We start from the raw sequence: 20,138 nt of genomic DNA, 5'->3' as shown, positions 1-20,138 counted from the left end.
AGACTTACATTCTCCTAAAACTTTTAACTTTTTTAACTGTATTTGATTTTGTCCATTTCACTGTTGTGATGCTGAATAATACTTGTTGTTTCCTAGGAAAAACTCATTACACTCTTTCCCTTAGTAACAGATTTATAGGTAGCAGTTGCCCAGACTAGTTAGGAGGAAGAATTTTGATTTACTCTGTTCTGAGCTAGTCCCTTTTTTGATCTGATGGAATATTCCCTGGTATTTATGTTATATATCAAAACGGTTACGCTTTTGCTTTAGTTTACAATGCAATGTAGGATTCAGCTGTCCAGGCAGCTAGAGGACTTTGAAAAATGTATACTGAGAAATGCGGCTTTTTTATAGAAGAAAGAGTTATTCAGAGCATTGAGCTTTTCTGTATGGGTTGGTCTTTTTGGTTAGTGTGGATGACCCACCTGGGCATCCAAGGAGAATTGGGCTTCTAAGTTTCAGGACAACATTACTAGACCTGTGGTGAGTGCATTGATGAATATTTATCTGGAACTTCAGATTGAGTGAGTGTTATGAGTGTGAGTCAAGCCAATGCACGTTTTAACCGGGCAAAGTCCTCAGACTTCTCTTCCTTTTACTGTCATGCTCATTTCCTGACAAGGTCCATGATCCTTGCTTTTTAAACACTCATGCCAAAACAAGAACATCCATAACAAATTTCAGTCAAAAAGTGCTTCTTCCAAGTTTAAATATTTGAACACACTTATAGCTGTGCTGGCCAGCACTGACATCAGGAATGCTGGGAAATGTTCACAAGGAATGCCAGACACTGGGCGACTGGTGCGCTGGGTCTTTCTGTTTGTTATAAGAGAGCGTTTTTTCATTTAACTGTAGAATAAATATTTTAGCTTTCTCATCTATGTATAACAGCTTTAATCAAAAGACTTTAATAATTTCTAGAAATTATTATTAAAGCTATACTTGGCAGCATTTTATCAGATAAAAATAAATTCATCAGCATGACACTGTGTAAATGCTGTGTTGCACACTCTGGGCTCTGACCTAGGGATGGCTGAAAAAGTCAATCATCATCCCCAGGTGTTGGCCTCATCTCAGTACTGAATAAGGCCATTTTCAGTGTAGGGACGGTGGAAGAGGTTGCCTTTCTTATACTCCTTTTTACCAGGATTCACAGCACGTGTTAATATGAACTGAAATTTATTGCAGTTTAGCCTTCATTGCTGCATGTTCTACCATGCCTTCTCCATAGCAGCGGGCCTTCCTCTAAGGGGAAGAAACTTGTGTGGTTCTTAAGCTTGGTGAAAGCTTCACTGTAAACTGCTTGTATTTGAGTGTTAGACTTAGGTCTGTGATATTTTACTGCTTAGTTGCTGAAACAGCTGACAAATTAAAGGGAGGGACTTATCGGCAAGTCATGCCCTGCTTTAGCTGTTCGACCCATCTCTGCATTGTGTCAGGAGCTTCATGGGGATGCATTGGGGGAAAGGCTTGTTTTCAGCCTTTTTGTTCTGTACTGGAAAACACTGAGGCTCAGTGCCTGGTTGTAATGCTATGATGTCACCTAACAGTAGGAGGTGACTTACAGCTGGGTAGAGCCAAGGGCATGCTGAAAGCACTGACCTCACACTGTTCCCCTGATATTCTGCTCCCTGCAGCCCCTCTCTGCAGATCTGCCGTGGATCTTTTCCTTGCTTTCAGTTACCAGCCAGCTTGTGTTGTCCGTATTCTTATAACAAATGATATATTTGCTGGTGGAGGGGAAGGGAAAAGCATGCCTGCTGTGGATGTCTTTTCTTCTCTTTCCACTTTTTCTTTCTCTTTCATTAAAGCTGTCTGACGTGGCATGCGCTACCTGATGCAAATGTATCCATGTGATGAGCCAGTCTTGCCAGCTTTTATCTGGGTTGCAGATATCTCTCTTATGGCCTGGCTCTGTAAGCACTATTCACAGACACCCAGTTGTCTCCCAGTTTCTGGTTATTTTCAGGTAGTGGTGACAAAACAACATCTAATTTAGCTACAAAAATTATGAAGGTTTCTGTAGAGTGTAACACACTCTCATAAGCTCGTCAGCTCTTCTGCTGGCAAAGAGCCATGGAGAGCCAACTGCAGAAATGGGATTTCTCTCCATTCATGTTTTTGAAGATGTGGAAATGGATGACATTGAATCATGGGCTATAATTTAGACAGTGAGAAGATTGGAGACTGATTCTGTAAGTAGAAAAATCCCTTGAGGAAACACATTACATCTATAATCCTATCAGTCAGAAGATTAGAGATTCAGTTAAAAACTAACTTTTATAAATGGCTAAATAGTAAAGATTGTGCTAGTAAAGGTAAAAAATGTATTTTGCTGAAGGGTATAAAAATTGAGGAACTTTGAGGACCGGTATTTCTTTTCCAGTAGATGTAGTAGCGAAATGTTCTGAGCTGTAATTAGTTGAACATGACTCTTCTATTGCAGCATTTGAAATAATTGTCATTACATAGATGTGTGGTTGAAAGAATCCCAATCTGCTTAGCATTCACTGATATAGTTGGATAACACATCCAGCCCCAACTTCAGAGTGGGACTCGTTCATTATAGTTCCAAGTGCCCCAGCGTGGGTCGTGGCAATCCCAAGCACAACTAACAGGCTGGGTAGAGAATCTATTGAGAGAAGCCCTGAGGAGAAAGACTTGGGGGTGTTGGTTGATGAGAAGCTCAACATGAGCTGGCTGTGTGGGCTTGCAGCCCAGAAAGCCAACCATATGCTGGGCTGCATCAAGAGAAGCGTGACCAGCAGGTCGACGGAGATGATTCTCCCCCTCTGCTCTTGTCAGACCTCACCTGCAGTCCTGCATCCAACTCTGGGACCCCCAACACAATGAGGACATGGACCTGTTAGAGTGGATGCCGTGAAGATGATCAGAGGGCTCTAGCTTCTCTCCTATGAAGACAGGCTGAGAGAGTTGGGTTTGTTCAGCCTAGCGAAGAGAAAGCTCTGAGGAGACCTTAGAGAAGCCTTCCAGTACCTAAAGGGGACCACAAGGGGCTACAAGGAAGCTGGAGAAAGACTTTTTACAAAGGCATGTAGGGAAAGGACAAAGGGCAGTGGCTTTAAACTGACAGAGAGTAGATTTAGGTTAGATATAAGGAAAAAAATCTTTACTATGAGGGTGTGAGACACTGGAACAGATTGCACTGAAAAGTTGTGGCTGCTCCATCCCTGGCAGTGTTCAAGGCCAGGTTGGATGGGGCTTGGAGCAACCTGGTCTAGTGGAAGGTGTCTCTGCCCATGGCAGGGGGCTTGGAACTAGATGATCTTTAAGGTCCCTTCCAACCCATATCATTCTATGATTATAGTACATAATTGTATGAATATTGCACTGACACAATTAAAGAATGAACCAGTGTGGAATAGAGGTGCTTCAGATGACATTTTGAATATTCAGTGCTAGGAAACACTGGCTTTGGAGCAGGTTTTCCCCATCACTTCTGCTATGTGCAGATATATATATATATTCCCACTTGCTGTGGTTGGTGTGTGGAAAGCTGTGAACTATACAAGTTAGTTTTTAATAGTGTGCATTCCTCTAATTAGAAAGATCAGTGAGTCACAGTGGCTGTTGCCTCTTTCTCCTGCTTTTGGTAGGGTACATCCTCCTTTTGAAAATGATTTTTTTTTGAGAGGGTGAAGCCAGGATTCCTCTTCCTTGGGAAGTACGATATTGAGTGGAACAAATGGATGGATCCGTATCTTATAGTTCGCTTACATTTATGTAACTCATCTTACATCAGTAATCAGTGTAACCAATATATGCTCAAAGTGACACATATATTTGTTATGAAATATTTGTACCCACAGTTTGAACACCTCTGTGGCATCTAGGGGATGGGGGTTGCAGTGCAGGGGAGCTCGGCTGATAGCTTCCTGGTATCTGCATCTCTCTCAGAGCACCTAGCGCTGGAGAGCCAAGGCTGGAGCTGGTGTCAGTGAGGTAAAGTGTTAATGAGGCTTACCCGAGGCTTACTGGTTTTCCTGAAGTTGCTAAACATGCGTGAGGGAGGTGTAGAGCTGTCCCCAAAGGCCAGAAAGCCCCATTGCCAAAGGAGTCAACAGCTCTACCCTCTTCTCCTGCTTCCTGCATGGGCAGCACACTGTGTAAACCAGACCAAGACCTGACTGCAGTAGGGTAGCTTCTTTGGGTGAGAAACAAAGACGTTTTTGATAAACCTTAATGTGCCCATAAGGGCCTAAAAGGCACATAAAATCCTGCTGAAGCTAGCCTCTCCTGGTCTGTTTGAAAGTTCTAGCTTTAATGCTAGCAATATTTTCATCCTCCTGCAAAATAAAAGCAAAATAAAGGAGGATGTATCAGCAGTGAGTCCTCTGAGCAAAACAGGCAGTAGCAAAGATGAAGATTTTGGAAGTCTTAGAAAAGCAGGCAGTAATGAAGAAGGTGATTTTTGAAAATGAAAACATTCCCCTAACGTGGTCTCTAGTGCCCTTTCAAAGTGGGTAGCAAAGGTGTTTTTCAGATAAGCTACTGCAGTTCAATTAGACTGACCTAATTTTTATTTCTTCTCTTTCTGCCACAGATTTCCACACTGATAAAATGTAAGTTTCTTAAGATCATGTTATGGCCTGGATGGGACTTGGGTTACAGAACCTTTAATTGACAGAATTCAAATATAGGAAATGTTCCCTGAGTGGTTGCCTTGTGTGTATGCTCATCTGAGCTAAGAAAACTGAAAAAGGACTTTTCTTTTGATTTGGGCAGATAAAACTTTTTAGAAGAAAAGTAAACGCTGTTACAGCCCAGAGCAAATGTTACTGGGTATGACTTATGCTATTTATATACTTTGTTAATCAGAAGAAGTGAAGGTTGTAGGCCCACTCTTCTATATTTGTATCATTATCTTTGTGCTGACTGCTCGCAGTGACGTAGTAAATGGCACGAAACTCTCACTAAACACCTATAAACCCAGTCGTGTGCATCACATCCCACAGTTAGAGGAATTGGTTATGCATTTAAAGCAGTTTTATCTAGAAATAGAAATTCTTACTGGGCATTTCCTCAGCAGCATCTGTTCTCTTTATTTAACTGAATTAAAAGCTACTTTAAAATGCAGTGACGACGTCAACATTTGGATAAGATTATGGAGTGATGGTTCTAGGTTCCAAGCATTTGAAATAAATAAAAATTATTTTCGAAGCATGAAATTACTTTTTCTTGCAACCTATTCTTTAATTTTAAATTGCTAATCCTGTGAGACTGACAGTCCAAGCATCTATTTAAGACTGAAGCCTTGTTTGCCCACAGAAATGGCACTGTTATGGAGCAAGAGTAAACTAATCAAGATAAACCAATTTTAAATCAGCGCATCATTCTCATGTACAAAATTGCTTCAATTTAACTGCACCAGCGCAACACATTTTTTTTCTTTAGAGCTGTGTGTGTAGTACACATTGGTCTTTCCATAAGCTGCTCTGAGCAATGGTTTTGCAGCTGAAGCTGTGCCACTGCAGTATTTTATCCAGGCTGGATTCTCACATCTCCCGAGCTGAGAGACCCCTGCAGTGCCCTGGTGTGAGACTGGCTTCCCTGGGGTTTGCCAGGTGTTGGTATTTACTCGCAATCTGCATACGTAGGGATGCAAACAAAGGGATAGTTTTAAATGGTGAGAGACACCCTTACTGTTTGCAGTCTTTGATCACTTCATCTGCAAAGGCGGCCTCAAATTCAGGTATTTATTTTCTGTTGTAGGTTTAAATTAAATAACTAGTGTAATTTGTATGTATTCCTGGGATTTTAAAGAGGCAATGCAAAGGTTACCGTTAATTAGTATTCCCTTTGATTTTACACTAACAAATGCTATGTACCGCATCTTGAATGAGCTTTACTTAAATTTTGGAGTTGCTGAGGATGGTTAAGTCTATAGCAAAGGCTTCCTTTTTCTGCAGTATAATCAGATATGGCTAATCTAAGTCCTTCAGTCATGTGATTTGATTCTCACAGTTTGGCAAAATCTTGGGTTTTTTTAATGTTTAAATCACTTACACTTAAAATCCTGGACCTCCATTACCCATCCCAAAGCCGGTATTAATGCAATGCTTTTCTTTTACAAATCACCTCTAGTTAAGGGCCTAAGTGATCTATGGGAAGTAAAAATTAGTATTATCCCCAATAATAAGGACTTTTCCCCCCTCAGCTGTTTGTTTCTCAGGTCCTAGTGGTGGAACATCTGTATGGACTGGAGACACCGGACCCCACAAGGGTCTGTCCTGTCCCTTGCATGGCAGTGTTCTAGGTCTTTTGTTGGGGTGATTTATACCATACTTGCCCCACATTTTGACATCTAAAGACATTCACGTTTATTATATGCATTTTTTTCAAATAGTATGTTGTAATAAGGCTGAGTATGGAATGGTAAGTCTGGTTTACAGAAGCCACAGAAAATATAGCTTTGTTCTGGTTGAGAAAACACACTTTTTTTTTTTTTTGTGGTTGCTTTTTAAAATTCTCTGTGAAAAGACAATTTCCCCCTTAACTTTATAGGCTGATCTTTGTGATGGTCTTTCCCTAATTGAGAGAGCTGTGGGGTTATTGTACCCCTGGGAAAGAACATCAGGGCTTAGGTTTTGTGCTCCTTGTTAGGCTGCCAGTTTGACATCCAAAGAACTGAGCTGCTTTGCTGGTTTGGATCACAGTGCTGGTAAGATGAGATGCTGAAGCGACAGGAAAGTGGTTTTGTTGCTGATGGAGACCCAGATAACTGCTAGATTCTATCAAATCCTGCCTTGTTTGTGTCAAAAAGACACCAGAATTCATTTCAGCTAGGATGGGCTGGTAAATCTGCATAAAAACGTAGTTGGTGCTTTTCTAAACGTTCTGCTATCTGATCAAGTTTCAGTCTACAAGGCTCATTGTGATGAGGTGAGGAAGAGGTCTGAAGGAATAAGATATTTTTGTCCGTTACAGAAAAGAAGGCTTTTTCATACTGTGTTATCTGGCATATTACCTCTTGAAATTTTTTAAATGTACCAAGCTTATATCTTTATTTTCTCTGTAACAAAACTTTCTTCCATCTGAAGTGACTTATGAGTGATTTGTGGTGTGCTTTCCTGTAACAACTAAATTCCTGTGATGCTGAACTACTGCCAAGAGATGGCCCTTTTCTCACCTATTCTCTGTGTATGTATTCAAAAGGAAAAACTGAATTTGCACATTCACAATGAACAAAAGTAATGAGAAAACACACCCAGTCTGCTGTGGCTAGAGCTTAGTCCAAGCCCATAAGGTGAGAGCCTGTGAACTAGAGACCTTAACACTCAGTGAAACCATTGCATTGTCCTCAGGCAGTTGGCTCCAAGTGCAGCACCTGGTGGCCCCCAGCAATGGGCGACAAATTTTTCCCAAAAGGCAAGAGGACAGAGAGGCAGTTCTCTGCTGATTTCCTCCTTTCTTCCTCCAATCAACAAGTGTCCTTATTCAGGTGGTGTTTAATAGCGAGAAACCAACAAAGGAGTTTGCAAAACAAGCCTGCTGTTTAAATTGCAGTGCCTGCACTGGTGTGGCATTGTCTTAAAACACTAGCTCTGCTGCAGCCTTTGTGGGGAGGGGGGAGTGGAAACTCGTCACTGTTGTTGCCTCTGGAAAGGAATACATTGCACATGTACAAAACATACAAAGCTTGGCTACCTCAAGCTATTTTGAAAGATCCCCTGATACTCTATTTTTTTTTAATTTCTTTTTCAGATGATAGAAAGTTTTACATACATGGCAGAAGTGTGAAAACTTTGGAACTCACGCTTAGGGAAAGGATGTCTCCATAGGCAAAGCCTAAGAAGAGAGAAAGAGGTGGCAAACATTAATATTAGGGGAATTAGCTGCATGGTTTGGGTGGAGCAATGAATGGGGAGGACAGCTCAGTTATTAAGAGGCCTGACTAACACCCAGCAGTCCGTGTTTTCCTGCTGGCGCTGCCTGCCTATGCTCTCCATTGCCCCAGTGGTGGGTGGGCTGCAGGAGTGATCCATTGCTCCAGCAGCAAAGTGCCTCATCACACAGAACAATTCACAAAGGTCCTGCCTAGGGTTGTGTGGGATATTAGTGCCTATTATGTGTAGAATTTTGTTCTGCTGAACCTATGTAGCTGTCTAAAGTCCTGGGCTTGGCAGCAGCATGGTTGGGGCAGGTCTCTTCTGTCTGATCAAGGCAGCTAGAAAGCCACATTGTCCAAAGCAACTTAAGGTTCACAAACCTGGTGTTTTATTGACCTTTAAGAGTCCCTGCTGCTCTGGGTTTACTCTGAGCCCACCTCATGCACAGGGCAGACACTAGAACCCACTGCTGTCAAAGCCACAGAAGGCAATGGGCACCAGACATTGTGCAATAACCTCCTGATGCCACCCATCACCTGGGATTTCATACCTTTCATTAAGTGACTCCTACATCCAAAGGGATTAAAACCCAGGGCGTTGATTTCTCAGGGATAGTGTATTCTTTACTAATAAGCAAGATGGGATTGGGTTATGATTTCTTATTCTCCCTAAACTGAGCAGATGCCAGAAGTCTAGGTTCAGCCTGGTACTGCCTAGGTAATCTATAAATGTTGGACTAGGGTGTGTCTTATTAAGTGTCTTGGTGACAGCCAGAGCAATGAGGCTTTTATCACTTCTGGTGCCTGTAGATGCTGCTGTAAAACAAACAAGGAAATACTGCAAAAAAATTGAGGTAACTCAGAGGCAAAGCACCTACAGCCTTTTTATACGGGGAAATACTGCAGGAGGGGAGGGGGCAAAAGCCCTGAAGTATAATGGGAGCTGGGTAATTGCACACTGTGAATAACGAACACCTCTGAATCTTCCAGGCATATCACCAGGATGCTTCAAAAAAGCCATTCAAGGAAAGCTTTTGTGGCAATCAATTGCGATCTTTGCTTTCATAGAGATCTTCAGGCCTCATGGAAAGCAAAAGAAATGCCTGGAGAAAGTAAAAAGGTGAAGCCCAAGCTCTGTTTCAGTCACACCTTTGTTATCAGGCCTTTCAAAAGGGCTCATTGACCCAAGTGCTAAGTGGCGTTTGTGTTGCTTTCTGCTGGACTAGAAATACAGTGTTTCTTACTGGGAGAAAAGTGTATTGGCTCCATGAGATTTTCTCCAGTCAGGCATTTCAAGGCTTTATAATGCTTTAGCCTTCATTTACCACATAGGTGTGTTATTTTTTCCATGGGAAAGAAGTAGCAAAAGATTTCTCCTTGTGGGAAGGTAGCATGGGAGGAAGGTGAAGCTAGTTCAGCAAACAGGCTTGTTTGAAATACCACCCTAGAGAGAGAGACTGCAGATTTTTGGAGACTGGGCTCCATGTGGTAGGTGGGAGGGGATTTCTGTGCTATTGATTAATTCCAAATTGTGTGGGATTTTCTTGGCATAAATGAATGGGGTTTTTGCCAATTTAAGCTTAATTTTCCTTCTGTCAAATGAGCTGCTAGAGCTGTGTGATGAAGAAGTTTTGAGGATGAAGGACTCCAGAATCTGCAGGGCTTGACTGAGTTAATCTTTGCATTTGCTTGGGAGAGGGAGCATGGCTTTTCCTGGGCGGTAGCATATTTACTTATGTAGTTTCTTTCACAAAGTTTCCAGAGCCTTGTTCAAAAAAACCCTGTATATCTCCTGGAGTACAAAAGACTTTTTTACGATATCTTTGTATATTATGCTCCTTACCGGGGATGCCATGGAGATGAGGAAAACCAAAACAACCTGAATAAAGTACAAATCCTGCAGAGTAACAATAGAGACTTGCACAGATTGGGAAACAGAAGGCCAAACCTAGAAAACAGGTGGCTCTTGATGGACTCAGTCCTTGGGTCAGAGAATTTATGCCAGTATCTAGGTGAGCTGTTCGACTGCATTAGCACTGCACTGCACAGTGAGCTCTGCGGACAGAAGAATATTGCAGGCTGTAGGAATGTGAGATAAAGTAGAACTGAACAGGCCAGAAAAAAATCTGGTTTACTGAACAAAGAAATCTTAGTCTATGATTAACTTTATTTCATGTCAAGAATAGAACATACAAATCTAGGCTCTTTCATGGCATGATACTGAACAATACAAGCCCTGTAGCACAGAAGGCATACCACTGCTGGATTATCTGTCCTAAACGTATTTTAGAGAAATTCAGTCAGGCTTACTTTATCCTAACAAATACTCATTTAATGCAGCTGTTACAACAGTACAACCCACAGCTTTGCGATAAGCCTTGCTTCTGGGGCTCATCTCAAGCACTGGCCTTATGAAACAATTTTTTGCAGATTTCTCTTTTTGAATCAAGCTGCAGTGATACAGAGAACGGAAAAAAAAAATCATAAGATTGGAAGAATCAGTGCTTCATGGACTTCAAAATTGTGTGACAAAGGCACTTTAACATGTGTGGCAGCTTAACAGGGTAAAGCAACTCAACAGGTTTGTTGGGGAAAACATGAAAATTTAGCTGCTCGAAGGGCAAACAGAACCCACAGGGAAAAGAGCCAATGTGGGTTTCACTGTTTCACAGGAAATTGAGGTAGATACAAGAAAAATAAAATGTATTTTGTGTGTGTTTTAGCAAGATTTCAGGTTATAACTGGATCTTCAAACTGGATTGTAAACTGAAGGAAAAGATACTGAAGCCTGTTTATAAATAGCTTAAGTTTGCAAGAGTTACATCCATGGTTTGTTACTGCTAGCCCAAAGTGAATCCTACACAGAGACGTAGGCATGACCCACAAAGCGCATGCTATGAATTCATTGTTCAGCCAAAACTTTTATGTTCCTGGCAAGACTGAAGGGACATGAAAGACACCATGAATTAACAACTCATCCTCCTGCCCAAATTTATAGCTGCTAGCAGATCTAAGAAATAGAAGGCTGTGCATAGGACAGACAGTGTTTGGGCTAAGGCATATACAGAAGAATGGAGTGGGAGAACTAAATGTAAAGCCTGTAGAACAATATATTTGGTGCAGATGAGTCAGTTGGCTTGAAAGAAAAATCTGACTTTGCTCATCTTAAAAAAACAAACCTCAAACTCAAACTTTCCTTACCCAGTTGTCCTGTATGGAAATCAATTTTATCACTTTCATCATTATTCTTTATCCTTGTTGCTTTTTAATTGGATCATGACATGAAATACAAATAATACAGCTTGTGTTGGGTCACCTGAAGAAGATCCTTTCCTTGGCAGAAGCATTTGGGGGCAGAGTTGGTGTATTTTGTGAGCAAAAGGGTAATATTGTTAGTTAGGTCAGATATTGGTGGTTCACAGTTTGGATGAGTGCCTAGCATGTAGGGGCACCAAAAGCTTAGAATCTGGTATATCTGTGAATGGTAAGGCTGTGGTGTGCCTGGCTCAAGCAGTTATTTCTGAGATGAACTTGTAGCCTGTAAGTAGAACTACTTAGACTCAGCTATTGGTATGTTTGAGAACGATCAGATACATACAATAAACATAAGAATTCTTCCAAAACTGTGTAAGCTATGTAAGTCAATTTCTTTATCAGGTTATATCTGTATCAGCTCTCAGATCAGGCATAGCCTGCAAGATATTAATATGCCTGCTGCATTTCTTTTTCCTTCACTTGTTTTTGTTTTTGTTTGTGTGTCTTCAAGATGCTCCCCCTACACTATACTATTCCTACATAACAAGTGTGGGAAACATACTGGGATGCATTTTTTTTACCTCATTGTTCCTGAACATTTCATATGAAGAATGGACGGTGGAGAGTAGAAAAGCAGAGGATTATTTTGGCCATAGTTACAAGGTACTGTGAAAATGGATAAAGAAACTTTTAAAACAGAAAAATACAGAAAACACTAAAAGTCACACTCAAAAATCTTCAAGAAAAGACTCTGATACAATACCTTAACAAAGACCCTTTTATGTGATTTGACTTTTTCTTTTACATTACTTCTTTTGATTCAAAGGGTTTTTCTTTTAAATGCAGCACTTAGATTAATGTGTAAAGCATAGAGATAATTTAATCTAGAGCTGTTTAAAGTGCGGGTGAGCTTTTCCATTTGGTTATTTAAAACCAATTTCTTTCACAGACATTGAGTGATGATGGGTGGCTAAGGGAATGATTAGACGCAACGATTTCATGAACAAGAGCAAAGAGTTCTTATGTTATAATTACAATAATTATTGCTTAGAACAAGGCCGATCCAGAGTATTGACCGTTGCATTAAAAAGGTCCACATGTGGCTAAGATATGGCAATGCTGAGATAGCAGTGAAATACAGCTGCATTTCTGTAGTATTATTGGATTGCTTATCTTGATTGTGTTTGCAAGTTTTTTCACTCTCTCAGTAGAACAATACTTGAAAGCTATAGAAAAGTGTTCATTGCCTTAAAAGACTTAGTGTTGTCTGGCATCAAGCCTGTTTAGTAATCCTTGTTGTTTTGCGGGTTTTTGTGTTTTGTTTTGGTTTTTTTTCCTTCTCTTTCTTTTAATCCTGCGCAAAAGAAGGGACTGCATTCACCAAAATTATCAATGAATATTGCACTATTAAGTCTGACTTGCTGGACTGTGTTTCAGCAGTGGAGTTGCTCATGATGCTGTATGCTAACAACAGGCTGACATTTCCAGCAGAACTCCTTTTGCAAAGAGTTGATGCCCTGGATATAAATGGTGTGTCTCGGGTAGCTCTATTATACAGCAAATACTTGCTGCCTGTGTGTTAGAACTTTATTTATTGTCCAGGCTGACATAATGTCCCATGACAAGAGAGTTGCTGACACTGAGTAGGATTTTTAAAGGGTGTTAGTCTCTAGAGGCAGATTTGGCTCTTAGAGCATTTGGGAGACTGGGATTCAGATTCTGCCTGCTGCACAGAGCCATGGTGTTGATTTAGCTGAGTGCTTCTCCCAGGGGCAAGCTGTGGGTAACAATGTGTGCTCCGAGCTAACTAGGTGTGCTCTCACTCCTTCCAGGGGGAAGTCCAGCCACATTGATTTCAGTGGTGTCCCTGTAAAGCTTTATTGTGGAAGGATGGTAAAGAAATGAAACAAAGCTAAGGCTGTAGTCTTATGAATACTGGGTTCTGGTATTGGCTGGGAAAGCAGCAAGCTGGCCTTCCCCTAGCATCTAGTTCTTTGTCCTTGGCTTTGCTCTGTTTTCTTAAACTGTCTTTGGGGTTTTTTTGGGTTTTTTATGGATCAGCTGCTCATTATCAAAGCTGTGTATTTGTTCTTTATATAAACATGAAGTGAATGCGCATGTTTTTATGGAAGGTAATTAACTGGATAATTGAACTCGGGAAATTGCACTTCACATTAGTTTTTAGTGTATATTGGTAAATATGGACTAGCCTTTTAGCAATGTGTGCATTCATCCAAAGCAATGGAAAATATTCCCAAGTGATTTTAACTTGAAAAGAGATGTTAAGGACAGCAATTGGACATTGTACGTGGCTGTAGCTTCTCAGGCCTCTGGAGGTCTTCAGTTCAGGACTGATGATTCTTGCTTTTGTTTCATTTGCATTGCAAATGAAATCTTATGGTATTTCTGGTTTTTATCCACATTTTCCTCCGAAATGGTTGATTATCTTTGCTGCACAGACATTGACTATTCATTATTAATGTTCAGAGGAGACATAGACGTACTGACAACAGAAATGCAGGGCTGATATCAAGCCGTGCAACATCTGCTAAATTCACATGGGGAAAGGGAATACGAAAACAAACACACAAAGGGCACAGCCATTGAGATAGTAAATATTGTTTTTTCCATGCCACACCCAAACCAAAAATAGAGACAGAGGGGCCCTTAACAAAGCTTTATTCGGGTTCCTGACAGCTGACAGTAATTGCTTGTTTTCCACTGAGCTGTAAGTGAACAAGACTGCCAGCTTACTTCAAAAGCCTGAATTTGCCCGAGACTTACATTTCTTTTACTATGAGTAGATCAGAAGCAGATGAGAAGAATAGCTCTGTGGATATTTGTAGTGCTAAAATCATGCAAATGCAATAGCTATCAAGCTTGAATTCCGTAAGAGGAGTAAGATCTGATAACACTTCTTTTTTGGGGGTAAAGACACTGCCTGTAGAGCGGAGCAGTGCGGATTTGCTAGCTGGGCAGCAAGCAAAGGAGCTGGAGGGCTGGCTTAGGCTGCTGACCTGGATCTGGGAGCTGCACTGGCATCTGCCCTGGCCCGCTGCCCAAACCTCGGGTTTGGTGGGGGCCCCGACTGTACCAGCGCAGCTGTATGAGGGAGCACACAGCCCCGAAGGGGCAGGAGGAAATTGTTGGGTGGCTGTGTCAGTGCATAGGTGGTGCTTTCTGCATCCTAGGCTGTTGCACAAAGCTCACGTGCTTAATAAGGCAGATAAAGTTGGGCACTCCCAAACCTACTGCTGGTAAAACAGTGGGATGAAGGGGGAAGTGAGTGTAATAAATACAGCCCTCTCAATAAATATGGTCATTGCAATAAATACAGAGGGCAGGGTAGGCAGTCAGAGGATAAACAGACCCACAGCTTGGCAGGTCCTCAGGACTGTGGGAATGTGGCTGTATCTGGCTTATTTGGGACACTCCCTGCCTCTCCTGCCTGGAAGCTGCTTTCAGATGACTCTGCATCAGTGTATCATATGTAGACATTAATGCCAATCGGCCTGGGCAAAGTGCCTTAGCATCCAGATGTCCCTGTCCGGAACATGAGAGATGGGGCTGAAGTGAAATAATCTGTTTTGAAACAGTCTGGAGAGCTTCTGTCCAGCACAGGCGAAACTGTTCGAATGGCTGTGGTTTCTGCTGGCAGCAGTGTGCTGGGTAGCGCCGGCATTGGGCTATTTCTTTTTCTCCTGGCCTCTGTTGACAGTGTGAGGATTTGATCCTGTTCCCACTGAAGCCAGTATGAAAAATTCCCAGGGTGGACTTCAAGTTGAAAAGGTTTTCAGTCACCGGATGTGTGGTACCCTTGACATAGGATACTCTTATCCTTGTTACTCAGCTCTTTCAGAAAAGCAGCTTTCCTGCTATAGCAAGGAAAACCTTTTTTACATAAAATCAGAGAATTAACTGCTCTTGAATAGAAATATATGACTATATTAAATAGCTGGGAAATGATGCAAAGTTGAGCCAGGCCCAGTTGGTAACGCTAAAAAAATAAGCCCCAAGGAGATGGCTTACTCCTTGCTCTCCCAAATGGAAAAGTGACTTATGTGAATTAGAATACTCAACCAGAAATATAACCAGAAAGCATCTGTGGCTTTGCAGCAAACATCTGTGGTTGAAGTGAAAAAAAGGAAGTTAAATAAACTTGTCTAAAAATTGCAGACAGAAAAACGTCACACAAAAAAGAAAACTTGGGCCTTTTTCTTCTCTGCTTCCTGCTGTAAGTAATTAAATGTTTAGTTTCCAAACAAGGTACTCGTCTCAATAAAATTTTAAAGTTCCTTCAAATGTCTAAGTAAAAGTGACTTAGAGGAGAGCTCACAGGCAAATTGCTTCCTTTTTTTCCCCTTTCCAATAATCCCTTTTGACCTTTCTACCAAAGCTCATTTATTTTGTTCATTTTGGTATCAAACTTTCAATAAGTAAAATTACATCATGTTTTCTGCCTGTTCTCCTTAGCAATACGTCCTGCTTGCCAGCACTCTTCTGTAGCTCAGCAAAAATCAATGATATCCGCTGCTTGGGCATGAAGTTTTGCCATTACTTCTCTGACATGAGCAGTGTGGATTTGGCCTCCTGCTCTGTGTTAGCTGTGCCCTCCCGACAACAACTGTGTTGTGTGGAAATCATGGGCATGCTCTGCTGATAGGTGACCATATATAATCCTCAGATAAACAGAGTCTGAAGGAGGAATTTTAAGTTCCAAACAAACTTTTATTGCCTGAGTACATTTCATCATGTTTCAGTGCATTGCCTGTGTTGAGCCTCCCCCACCCCAAGTCTTTTGTGAAACGGTATCAGTGAAAAATGTAGACAATACTGAGGCCATGTTTAACTAGATACTGTGCAAACAGAGCAAAAGACCATCCCTTCCTGAAAGACGTGAAGAAAGCCTTTCCTTGGCTTTCATTCAGTAAAGCCTAAGAGCAAATACTTTTAAGTAAGTTTGTTTCCTTGAGATCAGATAGAAACAATGGTGTGGTTAAGGCCCTCAGCACTCACACGTGTTAACCTTGCACAGTGACCACTTTCAACCAGGTGTTCCAAGGAAGCCACAGTTCTCTTCACTTGGAGATTGTGCTGTCTGCCCACCTACCTAGAGCTGTGCAAAAATCAATGGGTTGGTGATTTTCAGTATTAGCCTTCAATCTGGTATGAGTTTCCTAAGCTTTGCAAGCCTTTTGAAAGGCTTTTGATCAATGCTTGTTTTAGCTCTGGTTTTGGGGTAAAGAGAAAACTGTTCCAAACTTCTGGTAGTGTTTTGATTTTTATGTTTGCTGGACTTCCCCTAAAATCAGAGTGAAAAAATATTTCTTACGTTTACAATAATCTCAGTTTCCAAGAACCTCTCTCTTTCCTTGTTTATGAGCAGGAAGTGTTTGATTTGTGTCTTCCCCATGAAACAACACTACATTTGACTCTAGATTCATGTGAAAAAGCAGCAGAATAGGTTGATTTGTTTAATTAGAAAAGGTAATAATTACAGCAGTACAAATTCCTTTTGTAAGGAATCAGTGAAATCATGGGTATAATAAACCATCTGAACTACTAGAGTGCTAGACAGCAAATGCTTCATTTGTATTCCTTTAGGAAAGGAGTTACGGCTCCCTCTCATTCAACGTCCAGTCTGTCTGGTCACAGAGTAACTTCAGTATCCATTCTACCTTCCACCCTACAACAATTCCTTGTGTAATTAACGTTCGACAGATATAACTACTGAGTTACTAAGTGCTGGTTTACCACGACACACCCAATTTGTACAAACATTTCCGAAAAGGGGCTGGCCATGGCAGGCTGTTCTAGCATGTCAGGTACAACGTTCCTCCTCAGGGAAAGCCTGTCTAAAAGGTTGGCTGTTTATTTGGGAGTGGGTGCGTTCCTGTTGCTCCCCTGAGATTTAAATTTAGCTTAGCAAATAAGCCCCTTATCTACAAGAGTTTCTAAATAGATTTTTGTAAAGTATTTAAGTTCAGAGGTCAGTTATAGTAAATTTAGAACAGATCTTTTAAAGTGTAGTGGCTTCTTGATGTGTTCCCACCAGAGTGGTTGTGCCTCTGCTGCGGCATCAGGGCTACGGTACAATTTGATAAAAAGATGTTTGATGTCTCAGGCTGAACATACTAGGCCAGACTCGGGTCTTGGCCCTCCTCAACATTACACCTACTATGTTTTGAGATAGGCACCCTGAAAGTGAATGACAATATTAATTTTTTGAAGTGCTACTGGTAAACTTCTTTGGGTTCAAATTTTCTCAAATATATTTTTAAGTACTGGTAATAACCAAACCCCCCCCCCTTTTTTTTTTTTTTTTTTTTGCAAAGAAAATTGAGAGCTTATCTGAAGCTAGTTGCTGTAGGTATTGCTATTCTCTACTTCTTAGGATCACCCAGTGTTACATGGGAAGAAAAAAAAGAGATGGGTTTTATACAATAAACTGAGGAAAAAAATACATTGCTTACAATCGCCACCCAACCATTGCAGGAATAAAACAATCAACACTGCTGCTTTTGTGCAGGGGGAATCCTCAGGGGGTGGACATCTTATGTATCTTTCAGTCAATATAGATTCTGTAGCTCTATAGAATGTAGAATGTCTCTAAATACATTCCTCTAAAGGGATTAAAATGCTGAGTATTTAGAACACTGAAAACAATTACAGTTTAAAGAAAAACTGTGATGAGAAAAAGATCTTTGTGATAAAAATGCTAATGCTGTACCCTGGAAAAATCCTTCCACACAAAGACAAAACCATGAAGTCCTGCAATATTGGCAGCAATTCTCAGTGAAACTTTATCACTGCATGTGAAAATGGCTATGCTTGAATGCAATTTAAATTCTTGATTAACTGGGTTTCAACTGACTTTCCTCTTACTCCTTGTTTTGTATTTTTTTCTCCTTTTATGGAGCACTGCAGTCCTCCCCATCTGCCTTTCATTTGCTTTTGTAAGATTTTTTCTTTTAAATGCACCAAATTCTAGGCGGAGAAATCAGAAATCCTTTACGTTCAGTGAGGAAGCCACATCCATTAAAATACACTTGGGTTGAAGTGACTGAAACAATGTGCAATTCATAATATAAGTAAAGTCAGAAGAGTTCTAAATCCCTTCACTGCAGACATCAAAGACATGTTAACTCCCCCTTTGCCCCACAAACTCTAACACAACCACTTCAAGAACTAAGAAATCTTAAAAATACTACTTTTATATAAATTTGGCTTTAAAAAATGTTTTGTTTGGATTTCTGCTGAGCCGAGTGTGTTTCTGAGTATAAGAACAACACCGGCTCTACAACAGGTGGAACAAGTGAGAGCAGATATTTTCAGGATAAAACTATTAGATTATTTTGAAAGCTAAAAAAGAGAGTACAAAATATGCTCTCTAAACAGTTTCTCTTGAAAGCACGATGTTACAAGTTTAAAGGAAGAAGAACTTTTCCTACCTGCAGCTTTTGTGTGGATCAGGAAGTGTAGCTTTTTTCTGATTACAATCTTCCATGGCTTAGCTTGGCTTCTGCATTTGAATGTTAAATATGTAAGAATGCCTTGTTTAGCTTGGGAGTTTGCATGACCTCTTAATGAGACACTGTAGTTGGTGTCATTGGGTATTAAGGCATCATGTGACTGTAGATGAAAATAAAATCCTTTAAAGTTTGCATTTAATACTTCCTAGAATCTGTAACCCTTTACCTGCAAGCTGGGTAAAAGCCTGATAGAGCTCACCGGCGTCTGGTCAGGGTTAGAAGAAGGAGAAGAGGAAGAACACGTGCCAAATAGTTCCTTTTCTTCCGGGACAGTCGCTTACAACGACCACAACAAAGTCTGAGCCCGCCAGTGTATGAGTGCTCTCATTTGCATGTTCTTAAAATTAAATCTCCCCATATCACAAACGGTGCTGGAGGGATTTGGCAGAAAGTTCCTCTGTTACATTTTGTTTGGCACTGACGTTTAATCCCCACTGTTTTGGGTAATGCTCTGTAAAGGAACTTGGCTCTAAGGTATATTTGCAGGCATTGCATCAGGTTTACCTGTGAAAGTTGCTGACTTTCCTGGAATCGTTTTGGTTTGGTTGTGTTGTTTCTAAATGTGATATGAAAGAAGTTCCGCTGCCACAATCCAGTTAGGAGAGTGTTCCCTGTGCAGGACGAGAGATTTAATTTAGGCAATATCTGCAAGCAGCTGGGTCAGGTGTTCCCAGCTTTAATCTTTAACATATATCGATGTACCTGGAAACTGTGTAAAAACCCCAGCCTCCCGGAAAGAACTGGCACTGACATTGCGTCACCTAACTGCATGGGTCACAGCCGGGGGTCCCCAGCAGCGCTGACACAGCCTACTGATAGTACTTTGGAAATGTCCTGCTAAATCTCTTCTTTCTTTGTCGTGTTAAGCCTCATAGCAGCAGATATACGAGGTTCAGCTGCTGTACGAGTAGGTGTGCTGTTCTCGCCCTGAATAATGCTGGGTTTAGGGTTGCCTCCCTGCCTGGGGGGGGGGATTGCATCCCTGTCTTCCCAGTGGAAGGAGCGTGCTGGAGCCCTGCTTGCCTTTTCTCATGCAAAGTATCCGCCTAAAATCCCTCTAAAGCAGCGGGTTGGGTTTCCTCTCTTACGCTTCCCCTGGTATGCGCTGCAGTGAGCACTGTAACAGGCTGCCCAGGGAAGTTGTGGAGTCTCCCTCTCTTGGAAACGTTCGAAACCCGCCTGGATGCGTTACTGTGTAACCTGCTCTGGGCAGCCCTGCCTTGGCAGGGGGTTGGACTGGGTGATCTCCAGAGGTCCTTTCCAACCCAAACCATTCTGTGATTCGGTGATGAGACTGTCAAACTCAGTTCGGCAGTGGGCTGAGGAGGGCTCGGGGCGGGGCAGGGACTCAGCCGCGCCCCCCAACCTCAGCCCCGTGCTGCTGGGCCCCGCACCGGGGACTCGAGCATCGCATGCCAGCAAGCAAATTAATAAAAGCTGCTATGGATGTGCTTATTTTAAGCAGAGAGTTATGTCATAACGTAAGGGCCAAGTATCATTTA

The 20,138-nt window shown here is 41.5% G+C and overlaps 1 protein-coding gene across 5 annotated transcripts in view; it reads right to left on the bottom strand.

Annotated features, from left to right (window-relative positions):
- Positions 1–18,779, bottom strand: part of C7H4orf19 (chromosome 7 C4orf19 homolog) — a 43,541-nt gene extending 24,762 nt beyond the window's left edge. For 3 of the 5 annotated variants that reach the window (XM_030492222.1, XM_030492217.1, XM_030492219.1), the window contains exon 1: positions 18,556–18,764. The gene's annotated coding sequence lies outside the window, so the exon portion shown is untranslated. Of the gene's footprint in view, positions 1–18,555 lie in introns of all 5 variants that reach the window. The other 2 variants (XR_003992270.1, XM_030492223.1) reach the window with 2 other exon arrangements.
- Positions 18,780–20,138: the final 1,359 nt, after the last annotated feature.

Source organism: Strigops habroptila, chromosome 7, assembly GCF_004027225.2.
Source record: "Strigops habroptila isolate Jane chromosome 7, bStrHab1.2.pri, whole genome shotgun sequence".
In the NCBI taxonomy this organism is placed as follows: Eukaryota; Metazoa; Chordata; class Aves; order Psittaciformes; family Psittacidae; genus Strigops; species Strigops habroptila.
Note: the sequence above shows the minus strand (reverse complement) of the source record. Positions and strands in the feature narration are given on the sequence as shown.